Source organism: Trachymyrmex septentrionalis, unplaced genomic scaffold, assembly GCF_001594115.1.
Source record: "Trachymyrmex septentrionalis isolate Tsep2-gDNA-1 unplaced genomic scaffold, Tsep1.0 scaffold13, whole genome shotgun sequence".
NCBI classification, from domain to species: domain Eukaryota; kingdom Metazoa; phylum Arthropoda; class Insecta; order Hymenoptera; family Formicidae; genus Trachymyrmex; species Trachymyrmex septentrionalis.
In genome coordinates this window covers 1,335,077-1,342,964 of record NW_017304438.1, presented here as the reverse complement: position 1 = coordinate 1,342,964, position 7,888 = coordinate 1,335,077, and positions in this window count along the sequence as shown.

The window sequence follows — 7,888 nt, the reverse complement described above, 5'->3', positions numbered from 1 at the left end:
TAGATACATAAAATAAAAAATAAAACGGCGTATATTAAGCGTCACTGAATGTTATCGATTTATTATTATTTTTTTGTTGTATTCTTTTATGTCTTTTATATTATATTCTTTTTACATCTGAGGAGGGCTCAATCTAGCAGCCGAAACTTGTTTGTTTTATATTTTAATATACGCCGTTTTACTTTTTATTTTATGTATCTATGACTATTATCTTTAATTATATATATTATGCGACGACTCTTTTTCGCCATTTATTTTGTTTATTTTGTAATTACCACTTCATTTTAAGAACCATAATAAGTTCCTTGACGTCTAAACATCGTAAAAATGACGTGAATTCTTATATTTCTTATCACTCACACACACAACGTTATAAACTGACATCAAAAATTACATCATTATTTTCGTGTTATTATCGACGTCAAAATAACGACAGCTTGCTACCTGGGACGTTTCAACTCACAGAGCCTTCATCAGTACATTAAAAAATCATAGTCTACTGTACTGTTACAATTATTAAGTATAATCTTATTTCTATTTTTTCGTAGGCTGATATAAAATTATTCAGTTATACTATATGTACATATATGTTATATAACTTATATATATATTATGAGTTGAATAAATTGATAATTAAGTGATAAATATGTTACTTTTATTGAATTTTTATTTAAAAATACGAAGGTATATTAATGTTATACAAAACAATGAAATCTGACATGCATCTGGGTTTTTGTAAACTAGATTTTTCTGTACTAATCCTGATTTGAGGCCAATTTCTGATTAGCTGCAAATCTTACAAGAGTACGGGAATATTACATCTTGTTTTCTTACATAATCACGCGTGTGTTTTTTCGCCACAAGAATGGCGACGCCGAACGCCGCATCTATCGATTCATCGAGTATCTCGCATCTGCGGATGCAAATTATGTATGGGCGTATAATTTACAAGCGTTTAGTGCGCGAACTCCTCTTGCGCGATAAAGTTTGATATCACGCAAACTCGTAAATATAAAAAATGGTCTCGCCTTCCCTAGAAAAAGGTGAAAAAAAAAAAAAGCGAATGTCGTTATATCATAACGTGTATTTTTAATCCTTTCGGGCTTTTTCTGTTCTGGACAGTGGTTCTGCTGTTTTTGTTATATTTAGTACGTTTAGCAGAGTGCGTATCAATCCGAAAATTTTGTGAAAAGTATCTCTATGTGAAGGAAATTAAGGCAAAGTTTAAACTTTTTTTCGAAAATAGATTTATTCGGAAAAAGCTGATAAAAAATTGAAAAATAAAAAATAATCCATTTCGTTGGATTTTGATTGTGACGAAGTGGCGTAATCATATTGTCTTATCAATCGCCGAATGCGAGGCAACTTGATTAGCATGCGAAAGCCGGGTATATCAATTACTATCAGGCACACACAATGGCTTCCTATCCTCGATCAATGTAAATCTCGATTTAGACTAACGATCGCGCGCGGGCCAGACAGGCGCCCTTATAACTGATCGTGCATTCGGCGCTTTAGAAAAATGATTTCAGCCGGTGCCCGTGATCAAGCATTAATAGTAATGCCTTCGATCGTAGGCGTGACGCGCCGCTGGATCGTATTAAAATAGGTAGTGATTAACGACGTCGTTTGGGGGACGACAGGGGGAGGAAGGAGTGAGGGGGTAGAAGGGGTGAGCGCACGGGAAGGGATGAATGGAAGGCGGAAAGTGTGCGGATATGGTAACGAGAGGATATAAGACGAAGCGGCGAAGAAAAAGACGTGGGAAGTGAGAGAAGCAGAAATTACGTGAGCTACCGAAGAAAACTTTTTTTGGGCATGCAGTCAACGGCACGTATTATATAGAGTGTCGCGTAATATGTTCCCGTGAGATGGAGAAAAAAATTGCAAATTAAAAAATGTGTGGAACAAAATGTCGAATAGAGCGGGAGGGGAGGGGGCGGGGAGGGGGTATTTTGTCCATTTCTCATGATATTGTTTCTGAGCAGCGTGTACTGACCATTTAAAGGCCATACTTGAGCTCTCAAAAAGCAATCATGATTGTATAAGATGTAGTTATAAGCACATTACTACAAAGATATTGTCTGTTGCCGTAAATTTTATATTTACTTTAAGGTTGGAAAATAACGGAACATCCCCGCTCTACTCTGCATTTAATAAAAGGCTGCTCTTTACTTAATTTAGACTTCAATTTTTTTCTCCACATGGAAAGGATGCACTGAGAAACCTATTTTGTTGAATCAATTAATTTCTTGTTTGGATATAGACAAACACATCCTTGGTTGAGGCGATAAAATCATTTATTGTTAATTAAAGCATTTATTTATTGTTTAATTAAAGCAAAACACTTGGTTTTCGCAATATTTTACTTGTTTCTGACAAACAAGTTTATCAGATGTCAATGTTTATTAGAAATAAGCAAAATAATACAATAATTCAATAATATAATAAATATGTTTTACTTCAACTAAATTATTTTATTACATCAACCAAGAATTTGTTTGCTTATATCCAAACAAGAAGTTAATTGATTCAACTAAATGGGTTTCCAATGTGTTTTCTCGAAGTGTCTAAAAATTTAATTACATACAGATTTGAAGGTAATTTTGTTGGGCCGTCAAAGTAATTATGTAAAACGCTTAAACTGTAAAAAGTGCAGTGTTTAAAATATTTACGTTTAAAACTCCTTCGCAAAACAAGCGTTTAATAACAAAAGGTACTCCAATTTTAAACGCATTTTAAATCCAAACACATAGTATTTCGTTTATGGACACAAGAATAAAACATTTTAATATCTTAAAATTAAACACTTCTTTTTTTTATTGTGATTGTTAAAATGCCAAAACTTTTTGTAGCATTGATCAACATGCTTGAGATTTCTACATTATTTTGATGGATCAACAGAAATATGTTCAAATCTATAACTAGTTTCATTTTTAGATATTTCAGCAAACTTACTCGATCTGTGTGCACATCGTGTAGTATCTATATAGATAATAAATACAGGCAACAAAAGATTTTTCCTAAGAAAAGATAGGAATTTAACAGAGATATAGTAAACGATTTCTTTATATACTTTTTTGCTAAAATTCTAAATAACATAAATTTTTAATAAATAATACTACTTTCATTCGATATAAAACGTTTTACATAGGCATAAAATGTTCTATCATTTTCAAGCGATGATATACATATTGGCACATACTTTCGCGAGATTTGTGCAATCACTTGTTCATCGTGTGCGCGACATTCGTCGGCGTCTCGGTGAAGTAGTGACGTTCCGCAAACATTCTTTTGCGAATATCTACTTTTAAATATTTTTCCACGGTAAACAGGATCACCTTTGACAAATCGTGTTCGCTCTACTGACTCGTCTTCCGGCTTTAATACACTCAGCATTCAAACGTATACGCACCATAAATGAATACAATCTCTTGGAGAAAAGACGCTTTGATATTTATCTTTACGATAATTAAAAGAATCTTGCCAAGTGTCAAATTTTGATTTTAATGAAACTTTGTATAAATATAAGTTATGTAAATAGATTTAGAAAATATCAGTTAGTGCAGAAAATGATTTTAAGACGTGAAAGCTTCCTTTATAGCTAAAGTAATTTTTAATTATCTTCGTTATTGTATATAAAAAATTTAAGATATCGAAAAATAATATATCAAATTTTCAAGCCTGCAATGCTAAGCAATATAAATTAATAAAAAGATCAGAATAACGAGCAAGGGTCATTAATTCAAAATTAGTTTATTATCATATAATAAGAAGAAGCTTAGCAACGAATTTATTAAAAGGAAAAAGCGAATATTATGTAACGTTTTGATTTTACTTAGTCATTCTCATTTAAACAAATAATAAACTTAATATAATAAATAAAAATGCGAGAAATAAAACATTTAAAGGAATCGTTGGGTATAAAATTAATAAAAAGTCACATTAGAGGTTGGACATAAAAAATTGGTATAAACTTATATAAGCAATGTAAATAAAGAAAACATAATTACACACAATGTCTAGAAAATGTTTTCATGATGTCTTTTAGATACGTATGTCCTAAAAGAGATTTTTACGACATTCTTTAAATATGCATATTGACTCTTCGCAAATGTCATTTTGGATAGAAATGTATAGTCAACAACAGATAAAATTGATGTACCCATTCATCGTTCAAAGGCGAGAAAAAAATCAAAAGGATAAGAATAATTGTATCAAATTCATTGAAATCACAACATAATATCTGAATAATTCGATTTTGATAGATGTGATATCAAAAATAGGAAGCAACGAAGTTGTGTATTTAACAATACAATAAAACGTCATATTGAAATCAAATGAAGAAATAAGAAATATATTAGCCAAAACACTTTTTTTTCAATTTGGGAGGGGAGTGATTGTGTGCGTGTGTGTGTTGTGTGTGTGTGTTGTATACATAAAGTTTTATTAAAATAAAAATGTGACATTTCACGAAATTTCCTCTAAGGAGAACATACACTCAGAAAAATAAAAAAAGATAGATACATATTTCTGCAATTTTTTTGGCGAAAATTGTTAACTTTACTTTTAAGTGGGGTTTTGATCAATATCTTACACGTATATTAGTGAGTGTCACAACAAATTTTTAATTAAAAATATTAAAAAATAGCACCAACATAAATTGGTGTAAAGTGTAAAGCTTGTTCGTAGTAATAGTGGTTTATAGTAACTATCACAACTTTCATGCAGCTTACCTAAAAAACAAAATCCCAGCAAATTCATGAAACACATTAAATTTAATCTTTGTTGTAGACAATTTTTAGATATTGCCAGTTTTGACAAAATGATGGATTCTTTTAATTTAAAAACAACTTTTTATCAAAGAATTGTTTATTTTTTATAAAAAGAAAACTGTATTCTAAAAAAAACCCTAGAAAACGATACAGATTAGATTTATCAATATATTTCAAGAATTTGTTAGGTTTTTTTGTTTTAGATGAGCTATAGATGGTAAATTGCTATTATTGTGAACAATCTTGGCGTTAACAGTTGTATCGATAAGATAAATGTACTAATTAATGGACATGATCCCAATTTATTGGACAAAGTAATAAAAAATTGTAAATATTAAGCTTTTAATGATACTATTCTAAATAAATTCGTTATTAAATTTGTATAAACAATGGATTTATTTAGAGTCGTATACATCATTAGAAGCTTAACATTTAAAATTTTTTGTCACTTTGTCCAACAATAGGATCATGTCCACTAACTGCTACATTTATCTTACTTTAGGTAAAAATTTGATGTAACACTTACTAATACATATATATGTAAGAAATTGATCAAAATGTTTTATTTGAGTAAAGTTCTCACAAAAAAGTTCGTAAAAATAGACACTTTCTAACTCCTACGAGTGTTAATCTAATCAAGTTACTGAATATTACTTTATGAGAGAAATACTTGAATGACGCATAATATACTAATTTCCAAGATATTCACAAAGAGTGTTTAAATAGATGATTAGATGTTTGCGCAGGAGTGAGAATTACTTCATAACGACTACTGATCACTCAAGTTATTAACAAAGAGAGTCACTAATAACGAGGATCAGAGAAGGAACGGGTAGGATAATGCAAAGTGTAACGCGCAAACTACAGAATGCTGGAGAATGAAAAGGCGACGAAAACGCGGCTGGGATGGAAGAGTGCGAAGGGGTGAGAGAGGGTTGACAATTCCAGGGTGTCGTAACGTATGAACGTGCAGGGCCAACCTCGAGTTCATTGCGAATTCATTGAGGATTTTCCAAGTGATTTCCCCGGTTATGTTCAAGGGTTATGCTTTAGACGACGAACGTGTATGTTGTCAGGGCGGAACAAAAGTCAACCACTTCTAACTTATTTCTCTCTGTCTCTCTCTCTCTCTCTCTCTCTCTCTCGCTCTTTCTTTATCCTTCTCTCTCCTTTCTCAATCTCACCCTCTCTTTTCCTCGTCCTCTAAACTCACAATCTACAATACGACATGCATGGATTAAGTTGAATTTGTAAAGACGATTTAAGAGCGCGAGGCGAGATTGGAACTAATTAAAGTGAGTTAAATAATGTTCTATCGGATGATACGGGGCGGAACGCTTCGAGGAAACACAGTTATCAATTAAACTAAAATGTCTTACTTTCGGCAACTTGTTCACAATAAATGATTTGAGCGTTGGAAACTAAGTTTCTCATTCGAACAAAGAAAATTATTTTGTGACTCGAGTTCGGTATTATTATATTGATAATTGCAGTGAAGTTAAAATGTACTTTGTCTGAAGCGTATCAGTAGAATTACTGGTTCCAAATGAAAACTAAGATTTCTCATATATTTGTATTAAATTAATTGGTGTTCTCTATATGAATACAAATTTACATATAGATATGGAATTACATCGTAATTGTATCTCTTCGGGTTATTAACATTAATTTAATTAATTAAATTTAAATAAATTAAAATTCAATTTTATATACAGATTTAGTTGTATAAATTTAAATAAATTTTAATAAGTAAACAAACAATTCGTATCTCTTTGATATCTACATAGAAAACAATAATTTCGATTACAAAGCTAAACGTGACTTTCATCCTTTCAGAAATATGCAAAGTAAGCATATTAATTTTGAATTATTTGCCATTACACTAAAGTGGTTTTAATGGCCGTACAGCCGTTTCGAAATTGTTTTGTTCGCTTTCGGAATATTTGCGTTTCGGGTGCAGACACAAATTGTAATTAACATTAAATTTTAGAAAGCTGTTTAAATTTATCAATATATATTGGCATTGGCTCGACAACAAATAAATGTTCACAATTCCTTCACGCGCATTATGTATTTCAAACGTATGTTTGATTTAAATGTGTGTTTGAAGAACGCTCTCCCTTTTTACAGTCACTCGAAATTTTGTCATTAAAACTACGGATTCTTTTTGCCGGCGAATTAACGTAGATTGGGACGCGTTATTGCGATTACTCGGATTCGTAGATTCGGAGAATTGCGCGTATAACGATCGACGCAAATCTATATGGTAATACGATGACCAGTTTTGGGCGGGTGGTTACACGGTGAGATCTCATGTAGCCGCGGCATTCCAATCAGAACCTTCCATAATCCGAAGATCTTCGCTAACGAGACCATCGAGAATCGTAATCCAAAGAGGGTTGCCCAGGCTTCGAGATAATATTTCTCTCTTGCGCATCTCTCGGATCCTTTATGTATTTACACAATTGCGGCCAATGGACGTATCAGATTCGGTAACTAATCTAAACCGCGTTACCTAATTCCCCTTACCGACCGAAAATTTTGTGCCCGTCTCCTTGTTATGCTAACTGCATAGCATTTTGTTTACCAGTCGCTCCTTCGCGCGATCTGATTTTATCAAGGTAACATCTTAAAATGTTCATTACAATTGTATCGCTGAATTAAAGAAAGTATTTTGTTCCATAAGTATAACATTTTTTATATAGCTACACAGCGACGTAACTTAGAGGAGGGTAAAACTTTCAATTTTTCGCAACTGTTTAGAGATTGTTTTATTCATAGAAAACCAAAAATTGATACATTGAAATAAAGAATAAAATCTTTATTCGCATCGGTACGAAATCGCGTCAGTTAATGCTTCAATCATTTAAAAACTAATTCACAGAGTTGAATCGACGTCTTCGGTTTTCCACGAAGAAAAATACAGATATAAGAAAATGTAGAGATGAAACGATTCCCGAACGATCGCGAAAAAAGTTGTATCCTCCTATATATAACATGCCAGCAAATTGCCAGCAATTACAACGAAACTAACGCTTAGCCAACGCTACGACTGTTAATTGACGGCAAAAGTTCTATCAATCAGTACTGGGCCATCACTGGTCCAATAACAG